Below are 16,747 nucleotides of genomic sequence, written 5' to 3'. Positions count from 1 at the left end.
TTCAATTTTTTTTTCTTTCAAAAAGAGGAACACTAATTTCATGAAAACATAAAAAGTAATCTCACATAAAAATGAGCAAAAGAAACCATCAAGGTTAAATTTCACACAACGTTGCTGTAACAATAAAAGAGAATAGCAAGCTGAGTAACATTCCTACAAACAGCAGAAGCATGCCAGAAAGTACCCATAAAACAGATCGAAACTGTAATGTTTTTAAAACTAGTAATTGCACAGTGATGGCAGTGCTGTGAGCAGGGGAACATGAGCTCACAGCTGCTGCCGCTGCCTCCCCCCACCTTCCTCACCAGGCTGTCCTTCACTCCTTTGGGCTGCCTCCCCCTTACCTTATTTCCTGCCCCTTGCCTCGCTTCTGCAGAAGATTTCAACACTACACGTGCACAATGGCACAATGTCTTTGAAACCAAGAGTATTGTAGATTTTAATGAAACATGGAACAAACTTTTGACGACAATAAAAGCTGTGGTCATGTTGGAATACGTCAAAAGAGCAACACAGAACAACCTCTTCTCAGGGATCTATGCTTTAAGTGTGTCCCATCCTGAACCCCTTGGAGAAAGACTTTATATAGAAACTAAGATTTTTTTGGAAAGTCACATTTGGCATTTGCACAAGAGAGTCCTGGAGTCAGAAGAACAAGTACTTGTTATGTATCGTAGGTACTGGGAAGAATGTAGCAAGGGGGCAGACTCTCTGGACTGCTGACATAGGTGTCACAACACCCAGTTTATTTAAAAGAATAAATTAACAGAAGCGAACCTTCAGTATGGCTATGGTGGTGTAGATATGAATGACCACTTATGGAAACAGGAGAGCATTGGGTATGTGGAGAAAATTGATGATTGAACCACTTTAGGCCATACTTATCTGAATGCCGCTCTGAGAAATAAAAAATGATTGTGGGGGAGAAGACCCAAACCAGAAAGTAATCCATGGGGTTATTAACTCCTTTGTCCATGTTGAACAGTATAAGAAAAAATTCCCTTAAAGTTTTATCAGGAAATCTTTGAGTCTCCCTTTCTGACTGAAACAGGAGAATATTACAAACAAGAAGCTTCAAATTTATTACAAGGCTCAAGCTGCTCACAGTATATGGAAAAGGTTCTAGGTAGATTAAAAGATGAAGAAATTCGATGTTGAAAATAACTATATGCAAGTCCAAATACTAAAGTGATTCATGAATGTCAACAATGAATGGTAGCAGACCTCTTACAACTTTTACATGCAGAATGTCATATCATTCGACAAGAGGAAAAAAATGACATGGCAAATATATACATCTTACCCTGTGCTATGCCCACATATGACTTAGGAGCTGCAAAGCTATATCCTTGATGAGGACTTCATATGACTCAGGAGCTGCAGAACCATATCCTTGATGAGGGCCTTCGAGCAAGCAGCAAACTTACTCAGGAAAACGTGTCAACACTGCGGAGTCAGTTTTGGAAGTGCATGGTAAATTTATTCAACTTATCAACACTATTTTGAATGGTGATCAGCACTTTGAGTGTGTTGGATAAGGCGCTTACGTCAGTTGTAAATTACAGAGCCTATGTCTGTTTGCCAAGCACCTGAACTGCTTGCTAAGTCTGTAACAACTTACTGAAGAAGTTGGCGAAAGGGATGACAGAGAATAAAGTGGAAGACAGGCTCACAAGCTTCACCACGGTGTTCAGATACATTGATGACAAGCACAACTTTCAAAAGTTCTACTCAAGACTGCTGGCAAAACATTTAATTCATGGGTTATCCTTGTCTGTGGACTCTGAGGAAGCCATGATCAACAAACTAAAGCAAGCCTGTGGTTATGAGTTTACCAGCAAGCTACATCAGACATATACAGTTATGAGAGTCAGTACTGATCTCAACAATAAGTTCAACAATTTTATCAAAAACCAAGACACAGTAATAGATTTGGGAATTTTCAAAATATATGTTCTACAGGCTGTTGTGTGGCCCCTTACTCAGGCTCCTGCATCTACATTTGCAATTCCCCAGGAATTAGAGAAAACTGTACAGATGTTTGAATTACTTTATAGCCAAAATTTCAGTGGAAGGAAACTTACATGGTTACATTATCTCTGTACATGAAGTTAAAATGAACTATTTGGGCAAAGTATATGTAGCCATGGTTACAATATACCCAAGTGGCAGTTCTTGCCTTTCACAACAGTGAAACTGTCAGTTATAAAGAGCTTCAAGACAGCACTCAGATGAATGAAAAGGAACTGACAAAAACAATCAAATCATTACTTGATGTGAAAATGATTAACCATGATTCAAAAAAGGAAGATATTGGTGCAGAATCTTCATTTTCATTAAATATGAACTTCAGCAGTAAAAGAACAAAGTCTAAAATGACTACATCAATGCAGAAACATACCATAAGAAATGGAGCAGACTAGAAGTGCTGTCGATGAGGATCAGAAAATGTATCTCCAAGCTGCTCTAGTTCATATTATAAAAGCACGAAAAGTGCTTTGGTACGATACCTTTATTCAAGAGGTGGTCAACAGTCAAGAGCTAGGTTTGATCCCAGTATCAGCATGATTAAGAAGTGTATTGAAGTTCTGATAGACAGTATATCAAATGCAGCTAGGCATTGGCAGATGAATACAGCTATGCTGTGTGATGTTGCTGTCCTCCAGCGTGGTGTGAGAAGATCATTGCCATCATCATTTGGTGTGTTCCTGTGGGAAAAAGCAGGCCTGTGTCTCCATAATTTGGTCATTTGGCAACCCCTGTTTTCTGTTGTTTACAACCTCACCAGTGCCATGTCCTGAGCATCAAAGAAAATGCCTAGAGATATTTCAAGCTTATGTCATGATGACATTTCTTAAAACTTCATTAAAAGAAGGAGCGAAGTGTTGCTGAAATGTGGAAATTCGGTTAGGTACCATGCTTTTTCTTCCTTTCACGTTTGCAGTTGGGGTGTGTGTGTGTGTGTGTGTGTGTGTGTGTGTGTGTGTGTTTTAATGCATCTTAAAGGACATAAAATTAAAAAAATTGTAATATGACAGAAAACCTAATAATTGTATGTATGTGAAAATGCCAAACATGATACTCTGCTTGTCAAATAAAAAGTAAATAAATAAAATTAAAAATTAAAAAATTTTAAGAATGATAAAACACAGGAAAGAGAAATTTAGGATTAGAAAACTCAGAAATAATGTAACAAAGGAAGAATTAGAAATATAAAAAAGAAAAAAAATATGAAAAATATATAAACTAGGCTGCTGGATTTGTGGTTCACACTTGTAATCTCAGTACTTTGTAAGGCTGAGGCAAAGGATTGCTTGAGGCCAGGAGTTTGAGACCAGCCTGGGCAACATGGTAAAATCCTGTCTCTATTAAAAAAAAATTAAAAGTGAATAAATAAACTAAAGGGAACATATACTCTGTTCATTGAAAAGCCATTATGGTATTCTGCTGATGGCAATAGCTGTTCCAAACAGCCTGCCACTGCCATCATGCTGGCTGCAGTAGGGAGGAATGGCCAGGGCTACTCACCACATGGAGCTGGTGGGAGCTGGTGACAAGTGGGAGCCCTACTCCTTTTGAATTGGGTGGCAGGCCCCTGGGTGCCACTGCAGCCATGAAAACCACAGCTGCAGACCCAGGGCTTCTGCTCTGCAGAGCAGGTGGGAGTCCTGCCACCCCTGCCAGCCCAGCCACAGGTGTGGCTGCAGCCACCCAAACTGCAGCTGCAGACTTGGGCATTCGTGCACTCTGAGGGGCCCAGGAAGGGCCCCCATGACCTCACAGGCTCAGAAGTACCTGTTCCCACTGCCTGGCTTCTCCCTGATGTTGGCACCCACTCTGACCTGGGAGCAAAATTGAGGCCGAGCCCAGGAGCAGAAGCAGGAGGCAGACAGACTACTGGGTTGAAGGGGATCGGTCCCCAGTGAGGTCCCACCTTTAGGCCAGGAAGGGCTGAAGGCTGGGGGCTGGGCTACCAGTCCCACCCATTGAAGTGAGAACTTGTGGTGCCTTTTCTGGTCCCATGGCCTCCCAAGGACCAACTGGCATACATTTCCTCCCACCTGAGGCCCATGAAAGCCCCTGACTCAGCATATATATATATATATATATATATATATATATATATATATATATATGTATATGTGTGTGTATGTGTGTATATATATATATATGTGTGTGTATGTGTGTGTGTGTATGCATAAATATACACATATATGTTCATATACATATACACACATATGTATATGTATACATTGTGTCTCCCTAAAATTCCTATGTTAAAGGTCTAACCCCCAAGGTAAGTGTCTTTGGGGATAAGGCTTTAAGGAGGTAATTTATGTTAAATGAGGTAATAAGGGTAGGCCTTAATCTGATGGGACAAGTGTCCTTATAAGCAGAGGAAAAGACACAGAGATCTCTTTCTCTCTTCATGTATACACAGACGAAAGGCTAAATGAAGACAGTGAGAAAACAACCCTCTGCAAGCCAAGAAGAGAGACCTTACCAAAGCCTACACTGTCAACACCTTGATCTTGGACTTTCAGCCTCCAGAATTATGGAGAAATAAATTCTGTTGTTTAAGCCATCTCATCTGTGATCTCTTGTTGTTGTAACCCAGGCTAACTAACACAAGTATCAGCTGATAAAGACTCAGGAACCAGTGTGAGGAGGCTCTCATTAGCCAAAGATAATATCATTTGGATACTGATAAGGATAATTACCACAATTAATTGAAACATTACACATAGGTTTTATTCCATGCATTCATATTTATTCTAAAAATGTAGTTTAAAAACTCATTGGAACCTTTGAAGGGTATTAAGGAATCAACTCATTATTTTGAAAATTTGCTAATTTAAGATAAGAATTAATTATTTCTTGCCTATCCTATATCCCAGAGTAACTAAATAGTTGGTAAATTTTCCATTTATAGGTATATTCCAGCTAATAAGTGATGAAAATGATAGAATATGAATATCAGCTCTTGGTAACTGCCAGTGAATTAATGGGTCTATGTAATGATCATCAATAACTGATAATGTCAGAGATAGACCTCATGACTCTGGTGAGAATATACACAGCACCGACGAAGTAATGTTTCCGAAAACATCTAGGTTTAGTCTGGTCCAGTGTTTAGATCTACCTGCAAATTTAGATGAAATATAAGAATCAGAGGAAAATGTTAAATGCTATCATTACAAAACACACACACACACACACACACACACGAAGAAAAAGAGGACAAGCCTACAAATCAGAAGAGACTTAAAAGATGTATCAGCCAATCAAAATGTATGAACCTTATTTGGCTTCCAGTTCAACTAAACAAATCGTAAAAATGTGAATATTAATAAGACAGTTGGGAAAATGGGGACGATAGATATTTGATGATTTTAACAAATGCTTTCCTCCTAAGACCGGGAATATGCATGGGAAGTAGATTCAGTCTCACCATTTCTATTTAATATTTTACTAGAAGTTCTTGCTCTGTGATAGAACAAGATCAAAGAATAGAAGACATTCCAATTGGAAAGAAAGAAGCAATATTGTCTCTATATGTATTTGATGTGATCGTGTACGTAAAATCTACAAAAAAAATCTATGGACTCTACAAAAAACTAAACTAATAAATGATTTAGCATTATTGCAGGATTTGAGAACAATATACACATATTGTATTTTCATATGCTTGCAATGAACCAAGAGAAGTTGAATTTTAAAATAAGATCATTTATAATATCATAAATATTAATTACTTGGCATACATCTCACAACAAATGTGCAAGACCTCTATACTTAAAACTATCAAATGATGTCAGGAATTAAAGAAAACATTATTAAATGAATATATATAGCATGTGCATAGATCAGAAGATTCTGTTGTATCGATGTCAATTATCTCCACAATATTTTATAGATTCAAAGTAATTCTAATCAAAATCCAAGCAGAACATTTTTTTTAAAAATGACAGGCTTATTTTAATATATATGTGGAAATGCAAGGGGTACAGAATAGCCAAAACAAAATTGAAAGACAGGAATAAAATTAGGAACCTTGTACTACGTGACTTCAAGTCTTATTATAAGGATACAATAATGAAGATAATGTAACACTGGCATCAGGACAGACAAATAGGTCAATGGAACAAACAGGAAATTTATGAAAGACACTACATGTATGATTAATTTTTAACAAAAGTACAAAAACAATTTAGTATAAAATGTCTAGTTTTTAAAATGGTTAAGTAATTCAAGATTAATATGCAAAAATTTATTTTGACCTAGACTTTTCGTAATGTACAAAAATTAACTCAAATGGAATATAGAAATTCTATCTGATTAAAAAAAACTTGGTATCCAGAGTATATTTTAAAACTCTTGACAACTTAACGAGAAAAATAAAAAAAAAATTAAAAGAAAATGGGCAAATGATTTAACAGACAATTCTTCAAAGAAGAAATACCGATGTCAATTAAACTCACAAAAGGTGATTGACATTATTAGTCATTTGGGAATAATGCATATGTTCATTATGTTGACTATAGAGATAATTTTATTGACTCTATTATGTTGGCTATGGAGATACATAGGCAATAATTAGGAGATTTATAGATTAAATGCTATTTTTGAAGAAAAAAATTTGCAAATCAATGACCTTATTTTCTGCCTTCAGAAGCTAGAAAAAGTAATACCCAAAAATAAGTGTGTGTGTTTCAGTGTATGTACCTATATATCTATAGCTATCTACCTACTTAAAAATTATGTGCTTTAATCATATAATTGTTTACTAATTATAACTGGATAGTATGGAAAAGGGAATAACTGTCACATACTGCAGCCCGTAACCTGTTTACTAGTCACAAAAATCCTTTGAAGGCATTTGCTTTTCACTGTCATACTTTTATTTAAAAGAAAGTAGTTTTTTACTTTTTAACCTAGAGGGAAATATCTTAGCTTATAGTCTAGTTTTATTCTGTGAGTTAAATGGCTCTGAAGCAACTTCATTTTAATTAAGTAACTGATATTTCTTGAACACCTGTAATTTATTATGAGGGGGATTCCCAAGATGTGTCAGACTTGTCTCTCACTGTAAGCTTTAGTGTCTGAGCAAACAAGACAATAAACAAGTGTTTTGAAACTGCAAAGCAGTGATGCTCAGGTCAAACTAGTGGTGGAGCAATAATATCTTTTTGAGCTTAGGAAAAGTGAGAATCTGGCTTTAGACTAAAGCCTGAGGGAGAAGATGTGCCTGCAATAAGGCCTCACCTACTGGGTAGAATCTGGTTGGCTGGTAACATTCAGGTGAAAGGCAAGGCATTCATGGTAAGGGGACATGGAGAAGCTGGAACAGGCTAGTTGGCTGAAAAGAGGATTTCATGTTTGGGAATAACACATAAGCTGTCCAAGTGAATGGCTGAGTTATCTTTTCCACACTATTGTCCACACATACACATATAGAGAGAGAGTGAGAGCGGGCTGCATGGGATGGGGGGGGGCAGTAGGAGAGAGAAATGCCATCTTTTCAAGATATTCAGTCTGTTGATGAGTAATATTCTCACCAAACACATACTGTTAAAAGCAGTCACTGCATTCATTTGCTCATCTACATGTTCCTTCCAGTACTTTCTTGAAATCCAGTAACATAAGTCATTTTTGCCTCAATTCAGTGCTGCCTCACCTTCAAAAAACAATAACAAATCATTTCCTACTGTGCATTCCTCCTTTGTGCACAACTTGGAAGATTCTAACTTTTAAAAGAAAAATAGCATGTGTTTTAACCTCTTTCACTTCACTTTCCATTCAACTGCTATAGCGTTTGCCAGGCAGTGCTGCTCTGCAAGTGGACAGTTAACTGGGCCAGCAGCTTCCAAAGAAAATCAAGCTTGGATTTAAGCATGCAGGGGCCACCTTGCCAGCAAGAGAAGTCAGACATAGAGTGAGAAGATCCATTTAAAGTAGGATGTTTCTTTTCTTTTCTTTTCTTTTTTTTTTTTTTTTGGTATATATATTTTCAGGGAGAGTCTTTAAAGTAATAAGCTGTGATGGAGTGAATTGTCTGTAAGGTAGAAATTTCCCAGAAGAAAACACAATCTGACGTTGATTTGTTGCAGCTCTCTCCACTCCCCTTCCTCATCATCCTCTGTTACTCCTGTTCTTCAAGACCATGGGTGTGAGGAAAGATCACTTGCTGTTGGACATTTGTAAAACTATTTAGTGGCTTCCATTCATCTTTGGATGCAGTCTAAATGGAGCACAAGCTCTTGAAGGGCTGTGCCCATGCCCTGAGTACCAGCCTTCTCTTGTGTCTCTGTCCCAGGCTGCATTTGGCTCTAGAAATACTGGCTTTCTCTTTGTTCTTATTCTCTGACAAGAACATGCTGTTCTGACTGTGTAGAATGTTCTCTCTCCCCTTCCTATCCTACTTCTCTTGCCTGAATAACTCCTATTCATCTTTTGAGTCTCCATTTAAATCAGTTTTCCTTGGGAAAATCTTTCCTGATTTCCAAAGGAGGTTCAGCATCTCTGTTACACACTCTGAGGACACCCTGTACTCTTCATTCTTGGTATATTATCTAATATCATAATAAAGTAAATGCTTGTCTCCCCATTAGACCATCAGTTTCTTGAGAGACAAGGATCAAGTCTGTTTCATTCACCATGATATGCCTAGCATGTAGCATAGAGCTTGACTCATAGCAGGCATTCAAATGACTGTTAAATTAGTGACTGAGTAAATAATTAAATGAATGAAACTTTAAATACATCTCAAACAAAAACATAAGTGGTTGTTTCATGTTCATCAATCTTTCAGAAGGTGCTGATAAAACACTGCTTAGCCAAGATTTAAATTCTTTACCACTTAACAATGTCTTTCAGACTTTTACAAAATTGTTCTAGTAGTCAGGGCCAGAGATAATATAAAGTATTGCAAAGTCGAATAAGCAAATTAAGTTCCAGAGCCTGGATTTTAGACCTTTCTAAGGGGAATTAAACCACTCTAGCTTCCCATTTCACAAGCACCTATTATAAACAGTTAGCATTGTTTGTGATTTGCTCTGATTCCAACGTCCTGGGTGTATCAAATAGAGAGACTGTGGTGCCATCTTGCCTTTGGGAAAAGTACAGCTGCTCCAAACTATTCCTTGTTAGATCTGTGCCTCCTCTCACCTCATATTCTCTGGAGTTGCCGCAGGTTGAGACAGCTTCTCTGACAAGTCCAGAAGGAAAAACAGAAAGGAGAAGCTTTGCCAGATGGTTATACAGGGCTCTAAGATCCTTTTCCTTTAGGGAACAAGTGGCTGCACCAACATTCAGAGATTTCAAGGTCAAAGAAAGTCAGCTTTGGGAATGGAAAAGCGTGTCAGCCTTGCCTTGCTGTTTTGCAATTTGAGACATGATTTCTTCTCTTCATGAAGACTGTCCTCAAAGGTCATTTTGCCTGCGCTTCTCCTGGCTAAACCATTTATGAAGAAGCATACAGTATTGTTGTTTGCCATAGAATCTAACTTCCAAACAACAATTCTAGTCCCATAGACCTCAAGGGACTATGGATGTCGTCATATGTTTCTCTTGCATTTTTCTGCTCTTAAGATCTAACATTTTCCTACAAGCCTCTACCATCCCATGCTTTCTCTGTTTCCTCTTTGTGAGCAGCAAGGACAGCGCTTCCTCCAGTTTTCAAGGGAAGCAATTATCTGTGCAGGATCCACCTTTCTCATGAGGAGCATGTACTTTTGGATCTTTCCTGATCTCTTTGGAGTAGATATGCATTGAGTTAGCTCTGCAAGATGCCAAACCCATTTCAAACACTGTGTGTGTGAGACACAGTATTGAACTGTCTTAAGTCAACCATCCATATACAATTTCATTTTGGACAGTCACCTTAAAGGAATGGGTTTTTATTGCCCTAACAAATAATTTGTATGATGGTAATGATGATGATAATGATTTTTATTATTCATTGCTTGAGTGTATGCTATTATGGAAGACATTATCTTGTGCTTGACAGGGAGAAACAATTGATACATTTATTCATTAGGATCCTGGTTAACCTTCTGTTATGAAGGGTGATAAATGGTTTTAGGCAGAATGTTGTGTTTTGATAGAAGCATGGTGGGATAATAAAACTATGACTGGATATTTGAGTTTAGTTTTATTTTACGTTTTTAATTTGCTTTATAATTAGGTAATCTAGTTAAATATTTCAAAAATGAAACAGTGTTGGAAAGATATATTAAAGGCTCACCCTTATCCTGAATAATTTAGTTTTTTCACCTGTCCTGTCACGAGTAACCACATTTGTTAGTTTATTCTCCACCCTTATAGAGTCTTTTAATAGCTATGATTTTGTTTCTGTTGCATCCAATGTGAATATCACAGGAGAGGCAGACTGGGCCTAGGCTTTCTAAACTAACCTTTATCATCAAAGCAGAAGGCTTAACTTAAACTAATGAATGGTTATCCTTCTTAAGACATGTATAATGATAAATGTTATGTGATATAATTTATTCATTTTCTTCTGTTATTCTGAATAGAATTGGTATTTCATTTTTAGCTACAAAATAGATATGCATATTCATACATGAAGAGAAACACACTTCCTTTTTAATTTTCTGTATGTGTGTATGTATGTATGTATGTATCTGAGATGGAGTTTTGCTCTTGTTGCCTAGGCTAGTGTACAATGGTGTGATCTCGATTCACTGCAGCCTCTTCTTCCTGGGTTCAAGTGATTCTCCTGCCTCAGCCTTTCACGTAGCTAGGATTACAGTCATGTGCCACCATGCCCAGCTAATTTTATATTTTTAGTAGAGATGGGGTTTCACCATGTTGGTCAGGCTGATCTTGAACTCCTCACCTCAGGTGATCCACCTGCCTTGGCCTCCCAAAGTGCTGGGATTACAGGTGTGAGCCACCATGCATGGCCACCTTTTAAAATTGGCCTATATTTTGTCACTTGAAGGCGTAATGAAAGCCAGTCAATGCAGTGACAGTATTCTATGTTCTAAAGACATTCAACAAAGTTGAAATAACTGACTAATAAGAACCATATCTGTTTGAATAAGCATGAGTAACTGTATATTTTTGGCTTTAGATGAAATTTGATGCAGATGTTGTCATGTGTATGTGTGGATGTGACAGGAAAACAAATTACAATAATATCCTTTTAGAAATGTTTCACTGGGAACCAAGTGCATGTGTGTACGTCAAGGTGTCTTTCCAGAAACTTAAACCATGGTTGTCAAGATAAAGTCTAAATATTCCCATAACTGTGTGTCATTCAATTTCACTATTCTTCAAGGTTCTGTCAATTATTTTCATATTTTCTTTGAAATCAATCTCTTCTCCTTCACTGACGTATAGGCCTTAAAAAAAGCTCAAATCTCTCTTCTTTAAAAAAAAATAGAATAAAAATCTTACTTCTTAAATACTACCTCTTAAGTTACCATATTCTCTCCCTGTTTGAGTTCCCTGCAAACTTCTCTAGAGGCCATTGATCCCATTTGTGAAAATTCCATTTATTCTTTGTCCCTTGCAATCTTGTTTGTGCTCCTGTCACTGTATAGAATGTATATTCTAAGGAGTCGCCTATGACACTACTGCCAGACCCAGGCACTTCCCTTGTCATTATCAGCTGACTTCATTTCTTTGTAGACACTTTCTGACATTGATAACATCCACTTATCCTACAGTTCCTTTGAAGCTTTTTCAGTAGATTTTCCTCCACCTGCTCTTCCCTAAATTTACCTATCCACAAAGGTCAATTTTGTCTCATATTTCTCTCTCACCATTATTTATTCCTTGGTTATCTTATTTAATTAGCTGTCACCTCCGTGGGCATGGCCCTAAAATCTACATTTATGATCTCTAACCTCTTTCCCAAACACCTATTATCTATCGCCATGCAGATGTTCCTCTACACCTTCATGGTCAATTTGTTGAAATAAGCCTATCATCCTACATAACGTGGAATCTCTTCTAGTATATTCTAGCTCATTATTGTTTTTTAATCTTCTGTTTTTAGAGACAGGGTCTTACTCTGTTGTTGAGGCTGGAGTGCAGTGGCACAGCCATAGCTCACTGCAGTCTCCAACTCCTGGACGCAAGCATTCCTGCTGCCTCAGCCTCCTAAGTAGCTGAGACCACAGGTCTGCACCACCACATCCAGCTAATTTTAAAAAAAACATTTTTTGTAGAGGCAGGGGTCTCCCTGTGTTGCCCAGGCTGGTCTCAAACTCCTGGCCTCAAGTGATCCCCTTGCCTTGGCCTCCCAAAGCACTGGGATTTGAGGCTTGAACCACTTCACCCAGCATATTTTCTAGTTTTATTTATGCAGAATTATCCTTTCCTGTAGGCTTGAAATTTATTTGCAGATATTTCCTTCTCCTCTGTCCCTTCTCTGCATTACTAACCTTGTTGGATCACTCAGCGTCTTTTATCTGAATTATTGTTTTCTCTCCCAGAAACACTTGCCTCTCCTTCCTGGATGACAGTAGGATTGACAGTTCTCTCAATACCAACCCTATCCTCATTCTAACCTATTTCTATCTAGTTCTTCCAAAGAAATCTTCTTAAACCTAGAAGATTAATTTTTTTGAATCTTAATTTTTTTCTTAATGTTTCTCCAATATTTACCAAATAAAGTCCAAACTTCTTATCAGGGCTTTGACTTTTATTCATTCATTAATTCATTCATCGAGCAAATATTTACTAAGCCCCTATTATTTGGTAGACATTATGTGAGGCATTGGCTACAGATACATTATGTAGTTCATGGTCTCATAAGAGACGCAACCAAAGGAGCAATTCCAAGATGGTGGGTAGTGCTGTGATGGAGGAATAAGATGCAAGATAGTATGCAGGATGCAAGCATATATGGATCTTTTTTGCTAAGAAGTGGAGGCATCATCTATCATAGGGGGTGACAGGAGCTTGGAAACAGCTTTAGATACACAGAGTGGGGCTGGAGAGGGTGGTGCCTTTGAGGACCACCATGAGTGATGCAGGATGAACATATAAGGGGGGGCCCTAACTCAGGGTCAGGGAGATTTCCTGAGGGAAATTGCCTCCACGGTGATAAGTAAATTCTAAGTAAAAATTAAATATAGAAGGAAGGGGGAAAATGAGTTTCCAGGTAGAAGCAACCGGTGAGTTTTGAAGGCTTACTGGGATCTTTCCTTCTTCTACTTTTTCAGCTGAATCTTTCACTAGACCCTTGAAATCCCCTTACACCCCACCCAAACCAGAAGATCCAGGTGCTTTCCTGACTTTGGTGTGTGGCAGCCTTTTTTAATTGGCATATATTTTGTCATTTGAAGGCATAATGAAAGCCAGTCAATGCAGTGACGGTTATTCTATGTTCTAAAGACATTCAACAAAGTTGAAATAACTGACTAATAAGAACCATATCTGTTTGAATAAACGTGAGTAACTATGTATATTTTTGGCTTTAGATGAAATTTGGTGCAGTTGTTGTCATGTGTATGTGTGGATGTGACAGGAAAACAAATTACAATAATATCCTTTTAGAAATGTTTCACTAGGAACCAAGTGCATGTGTGTATGTCAAGGTGTCTTTCCAGAAACTTAAACCATGGTTGTCAAGATAAAGTCTAAATATTTCCATAACTTTGTGTCATTCAGTTTCACTATTCTCCAGCCTTTCTGAATGCACTCTGTTACCTGCCTGTTCAAATCCTGGGTGAGAAGTTTAGGGTTTTTCAGACCCTGGAGGCACAAATTCTTCCAGGATTAGAGTGAAGTTGAAATCTTCAAAGAGCAGGGCAGTGCAACCTGAAAGCAAAGACTGGGCCTGACTGAGAAGCAGGGGAAGGATATAGTTGGGAGGTGAGTGTCCAGAATAGACTTTTATCAAGCACACATTACATACCTCGATTAGTCTGCACTTACCTTTAGTGGGGAAGAATTGTTGCCCTCATTTTGTAGTTGCAGTCAGGGAGATATAGAACTTATGTATAGTCATAGAAGCATTAAATGGAAGAGCCAACATTTCAGCTCATCATCACTTCTGATGATTCCACACTTGGCTCTTTCTCTATGCCTCCCTCACCCTGAAGGCTGGGATGCCATGGAAGTTCTGAAAGGATCCAGGGAATACATGGCAAAAATTCAGAATACACCGAGGCCAGAAGGAGGAATCTAGAGCCTCACACCTCTCAGTGATGTCAGCAGCAGATGCAGACAGGAGAGAGGAGTGCCTGGGGTTGAGGTCAGTACGTCTCTGCAGGGAATAAGGTGAAGCAAGAGGGGACCAGGCCATGATATTTAAAGAAGCACTCCTAGGATCAGATGCATGCACTTAGCACCCAACCCAGCACAAACCTAGACGTTTGGCAGATGCTCAATAAATACTTTTCTAGTTAAGCCTATTTGGCACCTGTAGAGTGTTCCATATTGTCTCTGCCTGACTTCTGTAGACCATACATTTATCAGGTATGGGTGATACTTGCAAATTAGCTAAGAAGATAAACATTTGAAAAACTATATTGAATCAAGTTATTGTTTTATATATATCAATTATACAACATATATCAACTATATATACTATATATAATAGCTATAGTAATATAAAGGTGAATCAGCACTTTTTGGTAGAGCATAGGTAAAAGCAGCATTTGTCAAGATGGACTGGTGGTGTGGGCACATTAGAATCTCTTGGGAGACCCTTTCAAGTTCAGTGTGCTTGTCTTCTCTGTCCATCCATGCCAAGGTTAAAAAATGTCCCTCAAAGCATGCATGGCTTTGCTTGGTAAGAATTGGTGGCATCATGTACTGTAGAGGGTGATGGGGGCCTGACAACAGCTTGAGGTATGTAGAGTTGGACCTGGAGAGGGTAGTGCCTTTGAGGAGCACCATGGGAGAGAAAGCAGAAGATGAGGGAAGGGCTTTACAGAAGTCGATGGAGTTGAATCTTATAGGGCATGTAGGATTTCCTCAGCCGAGAAGAGATTGTGGAAGTACCATTAATAGAAGGCTCTATCGTTTGTCCAGTTGGTCGCCAATAATCAAATCTAGAATACTGTTACACAAAAAAAGAATTTGTCTGGTTCTCCTATAGGCCAAGTTGTTTTCCAGCATTCTATTATTATACCAGATGGCTTATTACTGTTAATCCATTAATAATTGTGACAAAAAGAATGTTACCACTTCAGCAATTGGGCAAGGCTCTTTGCTAGGTAATTTAATTGCTTTATCTCAAACCCTTGTAACAATTAGATGAGGCATTTAGCATTATACCTCTTTAAATGGCTTAGTATTTCCAGATTACTGGTGGCCACACACTCTGTTCTGTATATATTTTTGGACCTGGCTTGATGACATTCTGCCCACCTGTTCATATTCACGGTAGCCATAAACAGCGTCCAGGCTGGGTTAATATCATCCATCCTTGGATGGTATCATGTCCTGTCCACACAAGCCAGACGGAGACAACATGGAGCATGGTCCATACTGACCAGGTACTAGATCACTTTAATTCAACAAGCATTTATGAAGCTCCTCATGGGTGAGCGTCTAGATCTGTGCTCAATTAGGTGCTAACGGAAACACAGAAAAGAATCAGGTCAGTGCTGAGCCTCTGGGGCTCACAAGGTGGTAGGGTGGAGACACACAATGTAGCACAATGTAAGACAGATAATGATAGATGCTAACAGAGAAATAATTTAAATGCACTGTGAGATATGCCTTAAGTACATTCAAAACATTGTCGAAGCCAATTAGAGACACCATGTTTATAGAGAATTTGGCTGTTTGGTGCCTTTGAAAATATATACGTACATTGGAAATTAAGGTCAATTCACAGTTAACTTTCAAGATTCACAAAAGCACAATTTATTAGTTCTTTCTAAGATCATTCTATAGGCAAAATCACTTTTAGCAAATATTTCTTAAAACAGAGACCAAAGGGAGAATGGCCTGCTTTACAAGGAATAGAGAATGTCAATCTAGACAGTTAGTGGTCTCTGGAAGACTTGGAAAAAGTAAATGGAATCAAAGACACTAAACCAAGTAGAGGGTTGCAGGGCTGTGTTTGGTCTCCTTTACTATTCTTTTCATTCCTGGCCTGGGTCCTAACTCTGTCCCAGCTGTATTCCTTGACATTCCAGAAGGTCTTCATGCCCAGCAATGACCCTTCAACCCCCATTTCTCTCTACCACTGAGAAGACCCTGCCAGGCTGGCTCCACTTGTTCAAGAAGTTGAGAAATAGTATTTTGTTGATCTGTATTACAAACAAAATCAACTGGAAGGTCAGGGACTTGCAGTGGTTTGACCTCTGGTGTTCTCACCTACCCTCTGCAGCAAGGCCAGGCAGTTTCCATAACCTGCTTTAGCTGAGGCTCTTCAGAATGAGTGTAACTTTGCCTCAAGGAGTCTATAGGCCAAGAAGCCAACAGAAGCACCCTCACTTGCTGGGACCCTGCAGACATTCCTAATGCTATAGCAATCTCTCACTTAAAATTAGTTCCCAGGTGGGTGCAATGGCTCATACCTGTAATCTCAGCACTTTGGGAGGCCAAGGCAGGTGGATCACCTGAGGTCAGGAGTTCAAAACCAGCCTGGCCAATGTGGGGAAACCCCATCTCTACTAAAAATACAATATTAGCCAGGCATGGCGGTATGCAACTGTAATCCCAGCTACTTGGGATGCTGAGGCAGGAGAATCACTTGAACTCAGGAGGTGAAGATTTCAGTGAGCCGAGATGGTGCCATAGCACTCCAGCCTGG

At 38.7% G+C, this 16,747-nt stretch overlaps 1 pseudogene; it reads left to right on the top strand.

The window, feature by feature from the left end:
* Positions 1-261: 261 nt before the first annotated feature.
* On the top strand, positions 262-2,592 carry LOC116558204 (annotated as a pseudogene).
* Positions 2,593-16,747: the final 14,155 nt, after the last annotated feature.

This window comes from Sapajus apella, unplaced genomic scaffold (genome assembly GCF_009761245.1).
Source record: "Sapajus apella isolate SASKATOON/1434 unplaced genomic scaffold, GSC_monkey_1.0 scaffold21, whole genome shotgun sequence".
Classification (NCBI taxonomy): domain Eukaryota; kingdom Metazoa; phylum Chordata; class Mammalia; order Primates; family Cebidae; genus Sapajus; species Sapajus apella.
Note: the sequence above shows the minus strand (reverse complement) of the source record. Positions and strands in the feature narration are given on the sequence as shown.